Raw genomic sequence first — 17,829 nt, 5'->3', positions numbered from 1 at the left:
ATCGAATGGATGTCTTCCTAATATATTTTTGATTAAAGTGTTTGACCCTACAAAACTTTTGATTGTATGCATGACCAGTTCAAATGTTTGTGATTGTACATATATCAACAGTGGTCTGCTACCCAAACTATCTATGAAGGAAGCTTTTTATTATTTTTTAAATTTATTTCTAATTTCTTGCAGACACTTTGATAAAGCGTAATCATTTTTTTGGCAAAGTCAAATTTTTGTAAACACTACCTAATTATTTATCTCTATTTCTATGTTTATAGGTCATTAACCAACAGTTTGCAGACTTTGAAAACTGACACCAATCTGTAAAACACATGAATAGTATTAGATAAAACAAAGAGACAAACCTTTTTATAAAGAAAAATTGATAAAACTAATTTTCTTTCTGCACAAATAGTTTTTGAAGGAAGGTGTAAATGCCTCATAATAAGATTAATATAATCTTACTACAGGAACTCAATGTTACTCTCTCAAGGTAATCCTGTTTTCTGCATATCCCTAAGGAATCCCTCTCTTGAAAAGCTTTGATCTCCTAGGACTAATTGTTCCACAAGGAACTCCTTAGATCCAGCCAATTTTCTCTTGTTCACAGTCATTATACATTAACTCTCAGTTCTCCAACCCTTAGGAAGAACCCCTTATGGCCCAAATCATGATGGAATAATTTTAATGTAATGGCAAATGCATTAATGGCATATATCCCCTTAAAATACTTTTCTCGATATATTCTAATTTGTTCCTCCCCTGAAATAAAAACCCAATTAAGTCAGGAGGGCATATGTCTGTTCTTACCCTAAATCCAAACCACCTAGCAAAGTTTGTAGCCTGTGGCAGGCAGAGCCTATCAAACAGCTGGTACAAAGGCTCAGGCTTGGAGAGGGCACTGACAGGATAAGGAGGAAAAATGCATTTGTTTCCACAATTAATATTAAATGTATAATAGAAAATTTCAATCTATGATTAAAATCTAAAAATTATAGTATCAGCTCAAAATTCAAAGAAAAATTAAAACTTGTAGATGAGGTCTGAATAATAAAAAAAGAGACAATTTTAAATAATTATTAGACTATTTAAGAGACGAAAGTTATTGACGTCTAATGCTAGAAACATTTTCCTTTATGTGGATCAGGAAAACTGACATTGAAGTAATAATAAAATACATCCCAGAGCACCCGAGCAAATTTTATACATTTTAATAATGTAATTTAGTTTCATTGTTTTTCAACTTTTTCTGCCAACCTATGGTCAAAGAATGTACAGCTTTGTTATGGTCATGGAATGTAAGTATTTATGAGTATGACAGTGCAGTATAAATGTAGGAAGAAAATTGAGGGAGTGAAAAAAGATAATGATTGTAGTTGATGGAATAAAACACTCACACACACACACACACACTATATATATATTGAAAAAAATATATTTGAAAAAATTGAAAAAATAACCAATAGTTTAACAAAAATAAAAATAAAATAAAAAAATAAAAATAATGATCATTGCAGAATTAATTGAAAGGAGGAAGAGTGGTGATAGGTGTGAATTATCTGCATTCAATGAAGAAAAATATTGAGTTAATAATAAATCTATTATAGATAATAAATTTATTATCATAACCATTAGAGGAATTCAAACTTGAAACATTTAAAATTTATAAAAAGATAGCATATGCCTCGCTGCCTAGAATTACTAAAGAAAGAAATTGATTTTGTGTTTTATTCTGGACTATACTTGCCAGTTGCACTACAAATTGAGTCAAAGCTTCCTAGGTCAATATTCAATTATCTTATACCTACCTAAATTACTTTTCTAGCTATCTTCATTTTCATGTCTCGGAAATCTCAAAGACCAGAGATGGGATCTCATAACAGGAGCTCAGAAACAGGTTGAGTGTGGAATAAATTCTCTGCCTATGTCCTCCTCAGCTTCATTGTCTTCTTGAAGAAATGCAAGCAGCTAGCTTATTTATGAGAAGAAAACACACACATACATACAACTGAACCCCATACTTCTTTTATAACCCTCACCTGTGTTGGACCTCAATGGTGACATGAAAATGGTTTCATCAAATGCCATTTTTTATCATAATAATACTTTGTAAATAGGATGTAAGCACTTTACATCCATTATTCTATTTAATTTTTAATAAGCTATGAGATGGGTATTATACTCAATAATATACAAAAAAGAAATTGAGACCCAGACAAATTAAATAACGTACACATAACGCCACCAAGCTGATAAACTGGCCAGATGTGCTGCTAAATTTTGCCCACAATAAAATATTTCTTTTATAACATCAGTGGTCCCTTCAATAATGATGAAAAAAATGCATTTTTAAGAATATAATGGAAAGATATTAGGCATAATTTTGAAACATAAAATTATGGAATTTGATTTTGAATCCAGGTATGATTATTAGTATTAATTTAACCTATACCATTTTTGATGGCTATCCATGGCAAGATTGTAAGCAAGTGAAAATTTTACTTTTTGTCTCAACCTGTTTCTGTCCTGGTCATTTAGAGCCTTACCCTGCTTCCCAGCTGCTCAGAATCTCTTCAAAGGCAACTCTTCCTGGGCACGGCTGTGGGCTCTAGAAGATTTTACGTACTCTTCCATTTTCTAGAATATGTTTTCACTGTGTTCTTGTTTATGCTCCTAATAAAATGAGCTTATTTATTCAGAGTATGGAAATTGTATGTTGAAATGAAACACTAAATAGAAGCTGGGAACACTTTACCTACTTAGGACAACAGCTGCTCAGTCTTATAAATACATCAATCTCTAATTCAGTTTCTAAATACGTTGATTCTCACAAGAAAGATCCATCTTACAAAGTGTCTTCTAGAAATAATATTTTTCTTCACATATAAGAGAGAGAGAGAGAGCGCGCGCGCGAGAGAGAGAGAGAGAGAGTGTGTGTGTTTTAATTAGAAGTTCAAGTCTAAAGCCATTTCCTCTTGCTTACTCTATAGACATGCAATGTAATCTCCTCAAGTCATAATAGAATAGCAACTGATATTGCCTTACTTAACTCACAGGCTTTTCTGGTAATAAAATTAAGTAGCATATTAGAAAGTTTTTTTTTCAAATTGTAAACATGTAAGCATGTTTCCATTGCAAAAAAAAAAAAAAAATGATTATAATGATCAGGTTTTCTTACAGTGAAGCAAGTCAAGAAAAAATATAGTGTTTGGCAGCCAGGGCAGCTCTGAGTCCTGTGAGCCACACTGGCCCATTTCTACTCACTCAATCCACTGATTCTCTGCAGTGCAGTGTGAGCAAATTCATTCACTCTCATTTCTTTTGAAGATTGGAAGCAGTTTATCTGAGCCTTTTTTTATTATTATTGCAAAATATTCTCTCACTCATTTCCCAAGGAAAAATATAAACCAACAAAATATGTCTGGCAATTCCACTTTCCTCTTAAGTTGGTTAAAAGTGCTAAGCCTAGATCTGGATCAAAGGAAGTAAAATTTCATGGAAGATGTCGATTAATTTAAAATTTCTTTTTTTTCTTTCTTTGTTTTTTCTTTACATTTCTTTTTTTTATTTATTATCTTTTTTATATTTATTATTATTTAAGTTACATTGATTAACAAAATTCAATAAGTTTTAAGTGTACAATTTGACATAAGTCATATATACATTGCACTGTGTGTTCACTGCCCATAGTTAGATTTTTTTCTGTTACTACATATTTGACTAAAGTATATTTTGTAGACTAAACATATGCCACCACCATTATCCTTCCTGCCTGTTCTCTTTTAGAATTTTTTTTTTTTAATCTTTTCACTGTCAGCCAATGTGGGTTCTTAAATTAGGTGACATTTTGAACTCTATCTTAGGCTTTCATCTTATTTTTCAAGGTATTTAGAGTGCGAGGAGGGTAGTGTGTTCTTTACTGTTCTTTATCACTTCGGAGAATTCAGCAAAATGTTCTACTTAAGCTGAGCCTCTTTTCTCTCCCACCTCTGAATCGAATGTCACTTATTACCCATCTCATTCTTTTGGAACTAGCATGTAAGGTTAAGACGGTGAGTTTTTTAAAAAGAAGTCGATATTCTTGTCAAATTCGAATACTCCATTTTGCTGTGTCATATCTAAAGGTATCATATTATCTTTTTGGCTGTTAGCACCCCTGGGAAAATTCCTAAAGTAGACATTGAGCTTGATTCAAGTTAATTAGACACTGAAATATGGATTTTAATAGAAGATTAGGCTGGTCTGTGCTAGAGCAAAGTTTATCAAAGTGTGACCTTTGGACCACCTGTATCAGGCCTATCTCATTGAGTTATTGAATGCCCTCTCCCCAATTAAACTGTTAACTTCTTATAGACAAGAACTATGCTCTATAGCCCTTGTTTTCCCCATACCCTAACCATGCCTAGAATTCCTTCTAAACCTATATTGATTAATTTAAACAACATAAGTACATGTATGTTTCTATTTCTCTCTGGGAAATGAGGCAGCATTACACAAACATCAAGCTTTTACATTTTGTGAGCCCACCGATATGTTAATAGTTTGCATAACTGTCTTCCTTCTGTACCACTTTAAGATGAGCCTATTAATGTATGGCCATTAATTATTTTTAAGTGCAAAGAAATAATAAGCAAAGGTATATTTAAAAGAGGTTAAAAGCCATTCAATGATGAATTTATATAGAATCTGAGGAGTCACAAAAATCGTCATATGAGATTATTTTATTGTCACTGAAGCTGATGACATGGATATAGACTTTTGATTGAATATCCTTTTCAGATTTAAATGGAAGTAGTTTAGAGGCCAGGAATTTAATTAATAATGGCCCTGGATGGAAAGTCAAGAGAACTGGCTGTAATCATAGTTCAGTGTTAAACACAGGACTTTAAAAATGGTACTTTCTCTAAGTTTTGATTTATTCAACAGAAAACTAAGATAATAATATCTAAACTATAGGTCTGCAATGAAGATTGAATCGATTGAATCAGATAAAATAGGTAGAAGTTGCCCGCAGGAGATTCAGTTTATAGAATATATTTTTAATACATAATTAATTTTTTAGGTATTATATATTGGACTAGCTGAGTTGTAACATAAGTTATGAGTTCTCAACAGCAACAGAACTGGACAAAAGAAACAGAGATGGAGGGCGGGTGATAAACCTGGCTACTGAGAAACAGTAACTGACTTTTACCACGTATTGTGATATGTCGTGATGAATTCAGCTTCATTCAGGGAAGTGTTTATGTGTAAGGGAGTCTCATCAAGTAAATGGGGCAGAGTGGCCAGGAATTCTAGGAAATAATCAAGGTCAAGCTCAAGACTCAAGAATATGGTTCCAAGTAATCAGTGCACTCAGAAGAGAACTGAGCCAGTGACTGAGAGGATGGTGAAAATACTTCCTCATTCTTTTTTCTTTCTGCTCTCATTCATACATTTTCTCACTTCTGCCTTCTGCCTATAGTTCAGATTCTTGTCAATTTAGTCCTTTCCCTAAACACGGATTAAGATAAGGTGACACAACAAAGTGACAAAAGTCTAGACGGTTTTGTTCTAAATCTGAGTATTTACCACTTTGTCACATTGGGAAAGCTATTTAAACTCTCTGGGCCTCAGTTTCAAAAAAAAAATAGCAAGTGGCTATTACAAATATTATCCAACTATGGAGTTACTGTGAGGATTAAGTGAGGTAATATGTACTCAGCATTTAGAATAGTACTTGTTATAATGTAAGCATGACATGTATTTGTTAATAATCATAAATATAAATTTCAAACATAACTTACTCAGCTTTCTGTAATAACTCTGAGATCTATGTTTGGTGAAATGAATGACATTCTGCTTCAGTGGAAACAGAAAAATATTTGTATTCAGAAAAATATTTTTGAGTGACTGTATGACTAACTTCAGTATTTCACAACATCAGTGTTTTCAAATCTATAAACGGCCTGGGCCAGTTCACTGGCAAATTAGAAGCTGACCCCGTTTGTCTTATCAATAAAGCTAGAAAAATAACATGAAGTTACCAATTTTAAAGTTGCCTTAAAAAAAAAAGTCAAAAAGTATGAATTTTAAAAATTCGTCTCCGTTAATATTGCCAGGCATGGCAGAGAGATGGTACTAGACTATTAGAAGCAAACTGGATCTCAACCCAGCTTCCGAGATGCAGTTCTGACTACAAAGGGCAGGCCGGGTTAGTCTCAGAAGCCAGGGAGCAGGAGCTTTGATCCTCTGGAACTGTAATAACTTAGAGTGAATGAATCAGCAACAGGGTGCCTGGAGGAGTCCACAGTCTCTCTGTGATGGCATTCTTTGTTTTTACAGGGCTAATCTCATAAATGCTGCACAAGGCCCAATGTTGTGCATGTTTAGGCTCAGTTATCATGTGTTTGCATGTGTCTAGTTCATAAAAACAAGCACTTTTATGCTCCCTTTAAAATGGGGATCTCCTATGTGAATTGCCTAGTGAAGGGAATCAAAACACTGTTGCTTAAGGAATTTATTAAGCAGTTCTGTCTCCACCCATCATCTATATATCTATGTATTTGTCTGTCTGTCAGTCTGTGTCTGTGTCTGTTTATCTATCTATCTATCATCTATCTATCTGTCTATCTATCTATCATCTATCTTCCTCTGTAGCTGCATACCTACCTGCCTTCCTACCTAGCTGTTTAGTCTGCTCAGGTTGCTATAATAAAATGTCATGGCTGTGGAACTTAAGACAATAGACATTTATTTTTGACAGTTCTGGAGGCTGAGAAGTCCCAGATGAAGACCCATTTATTTTCTGGTGAGGTTCCTTCTTCTGGCTTGCAGATGGCCACTTCCTTGCTGTGCATTCTTGTGGCAGGGAGGGAATGTCATGTCTCTTCCTCTTCTTATAACAGCACTAATCCCATCTCAGCAGCCCTACCCTCATGACCTCTTCTAAACATAATTCCCATCAAAATGCTCCTCCTCTAAATACCATTTCAACATCCGAATTTGGAGAGGTGGGAAAGGGGGTCACAAAAATTCAATCTATTGCTCTATTTCTCTCTATCCATTCATCCATCCATCTATCACCCGTCTGTTTATCTATCCTTATGTGTAGAACAATAATGAAATGGCTTATTAGTTATGGTCCTACATTATTTTATTTTTTCAAAAATCTTGCAAAGTAAATAGGCCATAGAAAAAACACCGAGTTCACAGAGACACTTGGAAGTTGAGTCACCTGTGATTACACAGCCAATAAATGGTGGTATAGGGAATCTCAATCCTCCTCTCCCTCCCATTTGTTGACTCTGTTAACTACCACATTAGTTTGCTACCTGCTCCCTGAGAACACCAGGCACCTTTCCTCTGGACCTTGCAGTGATTATTCTCATTATCTGGAATACTTTTTCCTCAAATATCTGACTCAACTGCCTTCCTCTATTCACATACCACCTTCCCAGTGAAGTTTATCTTGCCCCCTATTTAAACTGAAAACCCTAGTTCTCTCTCCCTGCAATCCCTATACTTTATATATACAGCTTTATTCTCCATAGTATTGGTGGTTCCCAGCTAACCTACCAGATAATTTCCATGTGTTTGTTATTTCTTCTCCCCCTGCCCCCTGCTTGAATGTAGGCTCCACAGAGTCAGAAATGTTGCCTTTATTAAATCTAGAGGAGACCCTGGAGAACTCTAGGTTTAGTCAGACTTGGTGCACTTGTTAACGTTTGTGATTTGATATTTTAGTGGTTCAGATTAGAGCCAGGCAAGTTATTAAAGAGGGTCTTTTCTGATATTTTTAAGCAGCAGGATAAATTCTGAATAAACTTAAAATTTCAATAATTACAGAGCAGGCATGAGCTTTTCCTCACTTTGTTCCTCCAGACTCAAGAACCTAGCTGCCAAATTTATCCTCTCTGGGCGAAGTGGGAAATGTGTGAAGATGACCGGCTTCAGTCTAAATTAAATAAGAAGACAGAAAATATTAACATATTTTTAAAAATTAAAACCACGAAGTATGTTTTCCTATGATATATCAGAGATTGTCTGGCCTTCACTGAGGCCCGAGTAGCGGGAGAGAAGGGAGAGGAATAGAGAGAAGAGGCAAGGGTGAGTCACCTCATCTCTCCCTCCTCTAGACCTTATTTCCTCCCGGATTGTCATCTCTTACACTAAAAACAGGATTTCAGGAGTCAGCATGTGCACTCAAAAAGTTTGGCTACTTCACATCTCAGTCACTGAGATGAAGAAAATTTAGCATCCTTAAGTCCAGTTCAACACACTGCCATTCATATGCCAGTTCTTCCTCTACAGCTGAGCTAAGGAGTAAAAGGACACAGGAGCAGAGACAGATTAACAAGGTTGTATTAATATTTATAACAATATATACACATAATTAGGAGACAGCTAATGGTGCAGAGTTCCTCTTCCTCCACCTACGGTGGACTCATTTGTCTGGCTGAGATATCATGCTAAAGTCTGGGGGAGATCCAAAATTGACCGCCTGGGTAGCAGGTGTGGTGTCTTTATCAATGACAGACTCTAGAGCAGTTTGCCAAGTCAAAATTGCAGGTGGCTGAGTTGTGACAGAAAGGACAGCCATAGGTGCGATGGCTGGGGCATTGGAAATAAAGGGACTGGTAGAAGGGACTGGAAGAGGGGTGAGTGAGGAAATAGGAGGTGGGGAATCCACCCACATAGGTGTCGGGGATTCCATTTTGCAGGAGGGCGGCTGAAAGGAGGGGTTTGAGGGCCTCAGTGGTGTGGGGTCAGAAATAGCAGCTGTTGTGTTTATGACTGCATGAGAAAGGCCTCCATAAGCATGGAAAGTCTGATGACAACCAACGGCAGGAAGAAAACCTGCATGAACAGAAACAGGAACGTGAGGAACTGGGTGTCCTGTTTCCTGATTAAGATTTGGTGTCAGAGAAGATGGACAGACAGGCACAGTCAGGGGCCCAGCACACGGGTCAGCCAAGCTGGCAGTAGTAGCACAGACCTGCCGAGTGGTCAGGGGCAGGGAGTCTGCAGTCACCGATCCAGGTTGGGAGAATGAAGGAGCAGACGGACTGGCAGTGAAGTGTCTCTTGGTCTTCTTTTTGTTCATTTTCTTCCCCTGACACTTGGTGTTCTTCAAGGTGACTGGGTTTTTGTCAGCTGCTAGACGTGGAAGCTTATAGGGTGGAGGCAGCTCACATCGACCCCACTGCACTGGTGGCAGCGGTAAGACAAGTGGCTTGAAAATTTTATGTTTGCAGGGCCTACTGCTGGTCTGGGAGAGCCTCTTGGGATGTCTAAAGGCTTTTTGCCAGGCATCTCCTTCCCTGACATCACTGAGCATGAGATGCTGAGAGGACGGTCTTTGGGGAGCACTTCCTTTGTGGATGTCTCTGGCAGCGGGGAGCAGCGTGGGGTTGGGGCAGAGAGCACTGCTGCTTCTGAGTCAGCCTTGGGAGGAGGCAGGACATGTCCAGCAGGGCCGGATGAGCTCGTGAGCTGTTCCACCTGGCCTTCAGAGGAGGAGCTGGTGGAGGCCTCGTGGGCATTCTCACTCTGGCTGTTTTGTGGTTGCTTGGGGTGAAGGTCCAGAGGCCCAGGACTTCACTTTAGGGGAGTGAGGACTCCCTCTGTCTTCAGGGGTCTAGATGTCAGTGGTAGATACTCATTATCATAGGGGCTGATCCCATGGTCCTGTTGGTTGGTTTCTTTGTGATCCTTTTCCTTCCTTGTCATCCCCTTTCTGGGCTCTTCTTGGACCTTCACCCCCATCTCCTTCCGGCAAGGAGGTGGGATGGTACTGGATGGAACTGGCTTGGTAGCATTGTCTACCCGCTCAGAAAGTGAACGCAGAAGATTAAACTTCTGCCTCGAACGAGGGATATGTATGGTTCTCAGACGTTGAAACGTTATGGATAACTAGCATCCAACACAGGCTTCTTCGGAGGGTTCTTCCAGTTCAAGGGGAGGACACCCGGAGGGGAGCACGTACCTTGGGAGGTAGGATAACTCCTCCTCTGCCTCACGTAAAGGCTAGCTGGTGAAGGCCCAGGATCCTTGCAGTTGAAACCAGAGCAGTTGGCAGGTGTGGGAGCGGCAGGTGTGGGTCCTGCAGGAGTGGGACCTGCAGGTGTGCGAGCCGCTAGATGGTTCCGCCTAGGCGGGGCATCGTCTCTACGGACAGGAAAAATCACTGGGCGACAGCGGCGAACAGGCCCAGCGCGGTGGCGGCGGCGGAATGAGAGGAAGAACTGAGAAATCAGATTGCCCATTTAGAGCCAGTGGTGGTTTAAACCAACCTCAGAATAGAGTGCGGAACTAGGAAAGCGTCTCCTTCGCTTCCGACTCCTCACAAGGTCTAGCACTCAACTGAGCGGTTCAGGCAGGCGTTTGTGACGACCCCTTGGCAAACGTCACACAGAAAGTTGAGTGCGCGAAGCCAACACGTGAACACGTAGCTCCAAAGGGCAAAGGTCCAGGCCGCAATGGCCGACCAACCCTTCCGGACTTCCCAGGGCCTGGGACTACCCACAACAGATTGCAAGTGTTTGGCACCAGGTAGGCCACCATGTGGGGACTTTTAAGGACTGTGGTCTGGGCAATGGCTCTGCTGGTCCTTCACCTCCTTCCCCGAGGTTCTCAAGGCCAGAGATTTCTCAAAGCCAAGGGCTGGAGTCACCCAGATCCTACCCAGGTGTGGCCCACCTTGTCCAGGAACCTCCCTAGCTTCTCTGCGAGGCCCGGAGTCAGGAGTACTCTCTCCGGCTGCCCTGGCTGCTAGCATCAGCAGCCAGGTGGGAAGGTTTCAGAGGCATGGTCGGAGAACCCTGACCTGACTGAACGCTGCTCCCCTGCCACATCCCTTCTTTCTTTACTTCTTTTTGGAAACTTGGTAAAACAACATTTAAATCTTAGGCATCCCTCAGGTGATACAGTTGGTAGCGACTTGTTCAGAATTCAGACCCAGCTTGTGTGATTGATTACAGAGCTCCTTCTCTCTCTCTCTCTCTCTCTCTCTCTCTCTCTCTCTCTCTCTCTCTCTCTCTCTCTCTCTCTCTCTCTCACTCTCTCTTTCTTTTTTCTTTTTTTCTTCCTTCTTTCTTTCTTTCTCTTTTTCTTTCCTTCCTTCCTTCCTTCCTTCCTTCCTTCCTTCCTTCCTTCCTTCCTTCCTTCTTTCTTTCTTTCTTTCTTTCTTTCTTTCTTTCTTTCTTTCTTTCTTTCTTTCTTTCTCTGTCTTTCTCTGTCTTTCTTTCCTTTATTTTTGTAGTCTTTAGGGTACTTAACACAGTGCCATACCTAAAATAAACACACACATTGCCCAATAAAAAGTCTTTAGTTCAACTCATGAATTGATCATCGACCATACTGGGTTCTAGTCAGAAGAGATAGGTCAAGGACCACCAGTTATGAGCGTAGCACCGTCCCACATTTCTTTTTGAGCCTTGCATCCCAGGTTTTCTCTTTGGTCTAGTTTGAGGGATTTGGATATGTAAAGATTATATTCTAGATCGATTGTGATTCATCCTGAAAGAAATTCACCAGTGGGTTATTTCATATGGAGTGGAGGCAAGTTTCTCTGGCCTTCCTGGAATATGTCTAGAGCATTTCATTCATGTCTAGAAAGCAAATGCATCATTTATTGCAAATTGATAGTGGGGCAATGTATTGGATTAAAGTAAATTAGCACAATTTGATCATTATGAGCATGCCAGCTGGATCTACTCTTCACTACACATTATTGGCACCGAAATGTAACTCTAGATTATTCTTCTGCCCAAGAGAGGAGGCATACCCTTGGGTGTCCAGGACAAGGGAAACATGTATTATATTCCAGGAGCTAGAAGCTTCAGCATGTCAAAAACATGTAAAAAATCCTGGCTTGCACATGGCTTCTTCTAGTCTGAATCTTGTCTTTTGGCTTACTTCACTGGACTGTTTTCTCTCTTATGGGGCTGAAGTTGTGTATCAAGCATATGGCATGCAGGAGTTTCAGAACCAAGAATCGTATTGATCGGTAAAAATATATGAATATCTATATTTTGGTTAAAAATCTTTTAAATAGCATTAGACATAATTCATATGTTACAAAATTAGTTTTAGCCATCTGCACCTGAGATTCTTTTATAATGTGTCAGAGCAAATTTGGACTTTCATCTCCAACAAACTTTGAGATTGGTAGGACACAAAAGGTTTTGCTCACATCCAAATTCTTTTTGAAAAAAAGAGAAATATTAGCCCTTTCTAACCTCTCCAGAGCAGAAATGATTTACAGTTATGATATTTAACTATAATTCTTTGATATCATTTGAAGAGAGTTCAGTAAGGAACTCTCTCTTGATTATCTTTCTTTGAACAAAAAATAGAGCAAGTTGGTCCAAATTTGGGACAAAGGTTTCTTATAAGAACTCCACAAAAGGTGATCACATGTCAGGCTTATTTGAAAACAATACATGTTATTTCCATCTTTTTTTCCCCCAAAGAGAAAAAAATTCATTAAACATATAATTCATCTTGGGGCTTCAGGACAATAAAAAGGAATTTGGACAAGAGTATTCAAGGAAATCCACTTCTTGATTTTTCTTATAAAATAGAAATAGATGGATTGGATGCTTTTTTGAGATATAGAATATTACCTTTTTGTCTTTATAAAGCAAAATAACATTGGATGGCAAATGGTTATTTGAAATAAGGTGGCTTGGCAGAAGCAAAAATGTTGAGACAGAATTGTCAAGGCAAAGTATTTTTTTAAATTGATTAACAGTTAATATAAAATTGGCTAATAACAGCAATTAATAGTTGCCAGGTGAGATACTCCTTATTTTACAATTTATAAAATGCCAGTCTTAGTCACATCAAATGAACCTAGGGGTGAACAGCATTGGATGGAATTTGTAGTAGTGACAATAAACCTGGGGTTGAACACTCTCACTCCATGTTTTCTTATCTTACACACCAACAGTCCATTGCATCACACAAAGTTAATGTGGGGGTATACAGAGTGATCTGTTCAGCTCATTAAAGGAATTTTTTTTTTACCTAAAATAACTTTTGTTTCCTTCTTTTATGCTCCTTTTCTCACTCTCTCTCTGACTTGGCTTTCATTGGTTTATTAATTTTGGTATTTCTGTACTTTTATTTGAATATAATTTCACAAGAAACAAATATGTTTTTAGTCTGTCATCGCAAACTGAAAATACCTATGGATTTTAGCACCCAATGTTTCCATAGAATAAACCTACCCTTGGCATTAATAGATGTAACACTCAAGATTTTAACTTTTCTTGAGCAATCACTAAGGAATTAGGATGTGGCACTTTCTTCTTTCTTCTTTTTTTTTAAATTAAGTTTATTAGGGTAACATTGGTTAATACAATTATATAGTTTTCATGTGTACATTATAATATGACGTCTGTATATTCTATTGTGTTTACCACCCAAAGTCCAGTTTCTTTCAGCTACCATATATTTGACCCCCTTTACCCCATTTACCTACCTCCTCCTCCCTCCCAACACCTACACTCTGGTAATCACTAGTTTAGAGTTCATGTCCATGAGTCTCTGTTTGTTTGTCCTCTTCATTTGTTACTTTTAGGTTTATATCCCACATATAAGTGATATCATGTGATTTTCAACTTTTTCTGTCTGGCTTATTTTGCTTAATATGATTATTTCAAGGTCCATCTGTGTTTTTTCAAATGGCAGTATTGCATTTCTTCTTATGGCTGAGTAATATTCCATTGTATATATGTACCACAGCTTGTTCAGCCAATCATCTATCGTAGGGCACTTTGGTTGCTTCCATGTCCTGGCCACTGTGAATAATACTGCTATGAACATCGATGTGCAATTATCTTTTTGGATATGAGTTTTCAAGTATGGGTTAAATACCCAGGAGAAGAATTGCTGGATCATATAGTAGATCAATTCTTAGCTTTTTGAGGAATCTCCATACTTTTTTCCATAGTGCTCGTACTAGTTTGCAGTCCCACCAGCAGTGTATGAGGGTTTCTTTTTCTCCACATCCTCCCCAGCACTTGTTATTACGTGTCCTATTGATAACAGCCATTCTAACAGGTGCAAGATGGTATCTCATTGTGATTTAGATTTGCATTTCATTTCCCTAGCAGTTAGTGAAGTTGAACATCCTTTCATATGTCTTCTTGGGAGAGTGTCTATTCAGGTCCTCTGCCCATTTTTTAATTGGAGTTTTTTGTTTGTTTTTAGTGAGTCATATGAGTTCTTCATATATTTTTAATATTAGGCCCTTATCGGAGTCATTGCTTGCAAACATATTTACTCTTTTGGATGGTTGCCTCTTTACCTTGTTGAAGATTTCTTTTGCTGTACAGAACTTTTTAGTTTGATATAGTCCCATTTATTTATTTATTTATTTATTTATTTTACTTCCCTTTCCTTTGAGGTCAAATTTACAAAATTTTCTTTAAGTCCAAGGTCCAAGAGTTTAGCTTCTATGTGTTCTTCTATGCAATTTATTGATTCGGTTCTTATATTTAGCTCTTTGATCTATTTAGAGTTAATTTTGGTGTGGTGATAGACAAGAGTCTAGTTTCATTCTTTTGCAGATGGCCTTCCATTTTTCCCTGCATCATTTATTGAAGAGGCTTTAGTTTTCCATTGTATGTTTTTGGCTCCTTTGTCGAAAATTATTTGCCTATATAAATGGGGGTTTACTTCTGGATTCTCAATTCTGTTCTACTGATCTGTGTGTCTATTTTTCTGTTCTTTGTAGTATAATTTGAAGTTAGGCAAAATGATACCTCCAGTCTTGTTTCTTTTTCTCAGATGGCTTTGACGAGTTGGTGTCTTTTGTGCTTCCATGCAAATCTGGTGTTTTTTTGTCCTGTTTCTTTAAAAAGTGCCAATGGAATTTTGATGGAGATTGCATTAAATCTGTATAATGCTTTAAGTAATAAAGTCATTTTAACTATGTTGACTCTTCCAATCCAAGAACATGGAATATCTTTCCATTTCTTTGTGTCTTCCATAATTTCTTATAATAGTGCCTTATAGTTTTCATAATTTAAGTACTTCACATGTTTCATTAGGTTTATTCCTTGGTTTTTTATTCTTTTTGTTGCAATTGCAAAAGGAATTATTTTTTCTGCTTCTTTTTCTGACAATTCATTATTAGAGTATGGGAATGCTATGGATTTTTGAACATTGATTTTTGTATCCTGAAACTACTGTATTTGCTTATGATTTCTAGTATGTTCTTGTGGAATCTTTAGGGTTTTCTATGTAGAGAATTACATCATCTGCAAATAGTGAGAGTCTAACTTCATTTCCTCTTTGAATGCCTTTTCTTTCTTTCTCTTCCCTGACTGCACTTGCTAGGACCTCCAATGTTATATTGAATAACAGTGGATAGTGGACAGCCTTGTCTTGTTCCTGATCTTACAGGAAAGGTTTTTAGTTTTTCACTGTTAAGTATAATTTTGGCTGAGGGTTTTTCATATATGGCTTTTATTATGTTGAGGTACTTTCCTGCTATACCTATATTACTAAGTGTTTTGATTATAAATGGATGTTGTATCTTGTCAAAGACTTTGTCAATTAATTTATTTATACTAAAATTCTTGTTAAGTAGAGTGATATTATTTCGATACAGTATGCACAATTTCTTGACTCAATAATGTTTTATTTATTTCACTTTTGCTATTTTCAGGAGCTAGGAGATTTAATTTTTATTCATGTATGCATTAAAACATATTCCATGTTGCAATAGTTATCTCATTGGCTAATTCCTATTTCTCAATATTTTTCTATATATTCTTTACAGTTAGAAAAGTGTAATATATTCCTAGTATTTCTGAAAACACTCATTGTGTTGAAATAAACTGAATTTTTTATTAATTTAAGGACATGTTCAATATAATGTAATTTTGGTACTTATATGGTTGATAACTTGTATTTATATTTAAAGGAATCATGAACACTTGTGAAACATTATTTAATGTTCTTTTTAATAATATTAAAGGTACTAATGAATCAAGTGTTATTTTTTTGAAAATCACTAAAATTATAGAAAATTTATACTTTGGGCATTGTACACACACTATTTTATTAATAAAAAAATGTAAGTAGTAGGATAATTTTGTAAAATCTTCAAGCACCCTATTAAGCACAATTTTCCAAAATATTGTTAAATGAGCTAAGAAATGAATAACAGTGATTTTGGAGTGCATTCCCAATTTCAAGTGTCTATTTTAATCAACATTTACTGAAACAATAATTTCAAAGTAGGTTGTTAGTAATATTAAATCTTCCAATTTCAGTTTTATGATCACAATTTCATAAGTGTTTCATTGTAACACTTGTTATAAAATGTTTCAAATACTAACATATGTATTTATTTACCTAGAATGCACTCTCTACATTTTCAATACTTCTGAGCATTACTGGCCAAACTTATTGATATGCTAGTATAGTAGATTAATTATGTTTGATGCTTATGCCTATAAAATTAGTTTGAGGTGGCAGATCACATATTTTTTTCTGCTACTCATAAACTAAATTGTTTTTAAATTCCATGACATAATACATTTTAGGGTGTTTTTAACTTTATCATATAATATAGGAAGTAACAATGGCTCTTTTGCTTAAATTTATCTCGGGCAGGTTTTGAAGCATAACAATTAAAAATCCTCAGGTCCTACCCTAGACTTATACAAACAGAATCTCTGAGGATAGGACTGAGAAATCAAACTTGAACTAGGGACTTCTTATAAACACTCAAATGTGAATAGCACTGATTTAAGAACATGAGGACAGAGTATCACAAATATTTGGCATATCTAAGCTAAATAATAGCAAAATAAAAAACTAATAATTGCTCAGGAATATAAAATAAAATTTTGGTTTAAAAAATTTCTTTGCGTGTGTGTTCATTTCTCTGTAGATGCAGCTTTTTTCCCCCTTTAGAAACATCTTTTAATATTTCTTTGCAAGTCCCACGAAATATCTAAGAGTGGAAAGCGACCAGTCTTACTAGAGAAAAGTAGATGATGTGTTCACATGTTTAACACAATTTTATTGTAAATTTACAAAGTTCTAGGAGTCTAGATATATCAGAGAACAAAGTAAACCAAAGGAAAGACTCTCTTCCCTAAGGTTTATGATTTGTGTAAAAGATTCATGTATGAATGGATGTGTTTAGTGTGCAGGTGCATCCTTATAGTGTTACAGAGAACAATTAAGCCAGTGGATAAAGAGGAAATGTGTTTTAGTGTTCTAGAAAAAGAGATGACCAGAGAGAGGTTTCGTGGACATTATCTTTAGAACATTTAGCAATTTAAAGACTCCATGAAATCTATGAGATCAACATCACTAGCATGAATTTAAGAAATACTTAACCTAGGATCACAATATAATGACATACAAAATCTAACACATTTTACTATGTACTCCTAAAACATCTATTTCTCTCGAACAAGATTATTTCATTCAACAGAATCCATTAGAACAATTCACTTATGATGGGAGTCTTAAAAGAAAATAGGAAGGAACTCTTCATTTTACAAAAAGAGCAGAAAGTTAAAAGCAATTTTTTCATATTTGCTGAATAGACAACTAGATATACATTATTAAGCTTAAAAAGTAAGGATAAGTTTGAGATATGAGAGGTGAGCTAATGTTGCCTACACAAACTATGTTCTGGAATTCCTTCAAATTATCTGCATAATTTTGGATTGGTATAAAGAATAATACTTAAGAGAGTGTCAAAGCAATATTATAGAAGCATATTTTCATATTATTATGATGTTCTGGCCAGTGATTCTATCTCAGGCTACCTTATCAACTCAATAAAAGATAAGAGCACTAAAGTTAAAATAGTAAGAA

The 17,829-nt window shown here is 36.6% G+C and overlaps 1 protein-coding gene and 1 pseudogene across 5 annotated transcripts in view; both read left to right on the top strand.

Moving 5' to 3' along the window:
• The window catches only part of SGCZ (sarcoglycan zeta), a 781,719-nt gene that overhangs the window by 578,543 nt on the left and 185,347 nt on the right, over positions 1 to 17,829 (top strand). The window lies entirely within an intron of this gene.
• LOC107502667 overlaps positions 10,455 to 17,829 on the top strand; it is a 49,269-nt pseudogene continuing 41,894 nt past the window's right edge.

The sequence above is a fragment of the Rousettus aegyptiacus genome, unplaced genomic scaffold (genome assembly GCF_014176215.1).
Source record: "Rousettus aegyptiacus isolate mRouAeg1 unplaced genomic scaffold, mRouAeg1.p scaffold_m13_p_11, whole genome shotgun sequence".
Taxonomy (NCBI): Eukaryota; Metazoa; Chordata; class Mammalia; order Chiroptera; family Pteropodidae; genus Rousettus; species Rousettus aegyptiacus.
The sequence above is the reverse complement of the archived record's forward strand: the minus strand, read 5'-3'. Positions and strand labels throughout refer to the sequence as shown.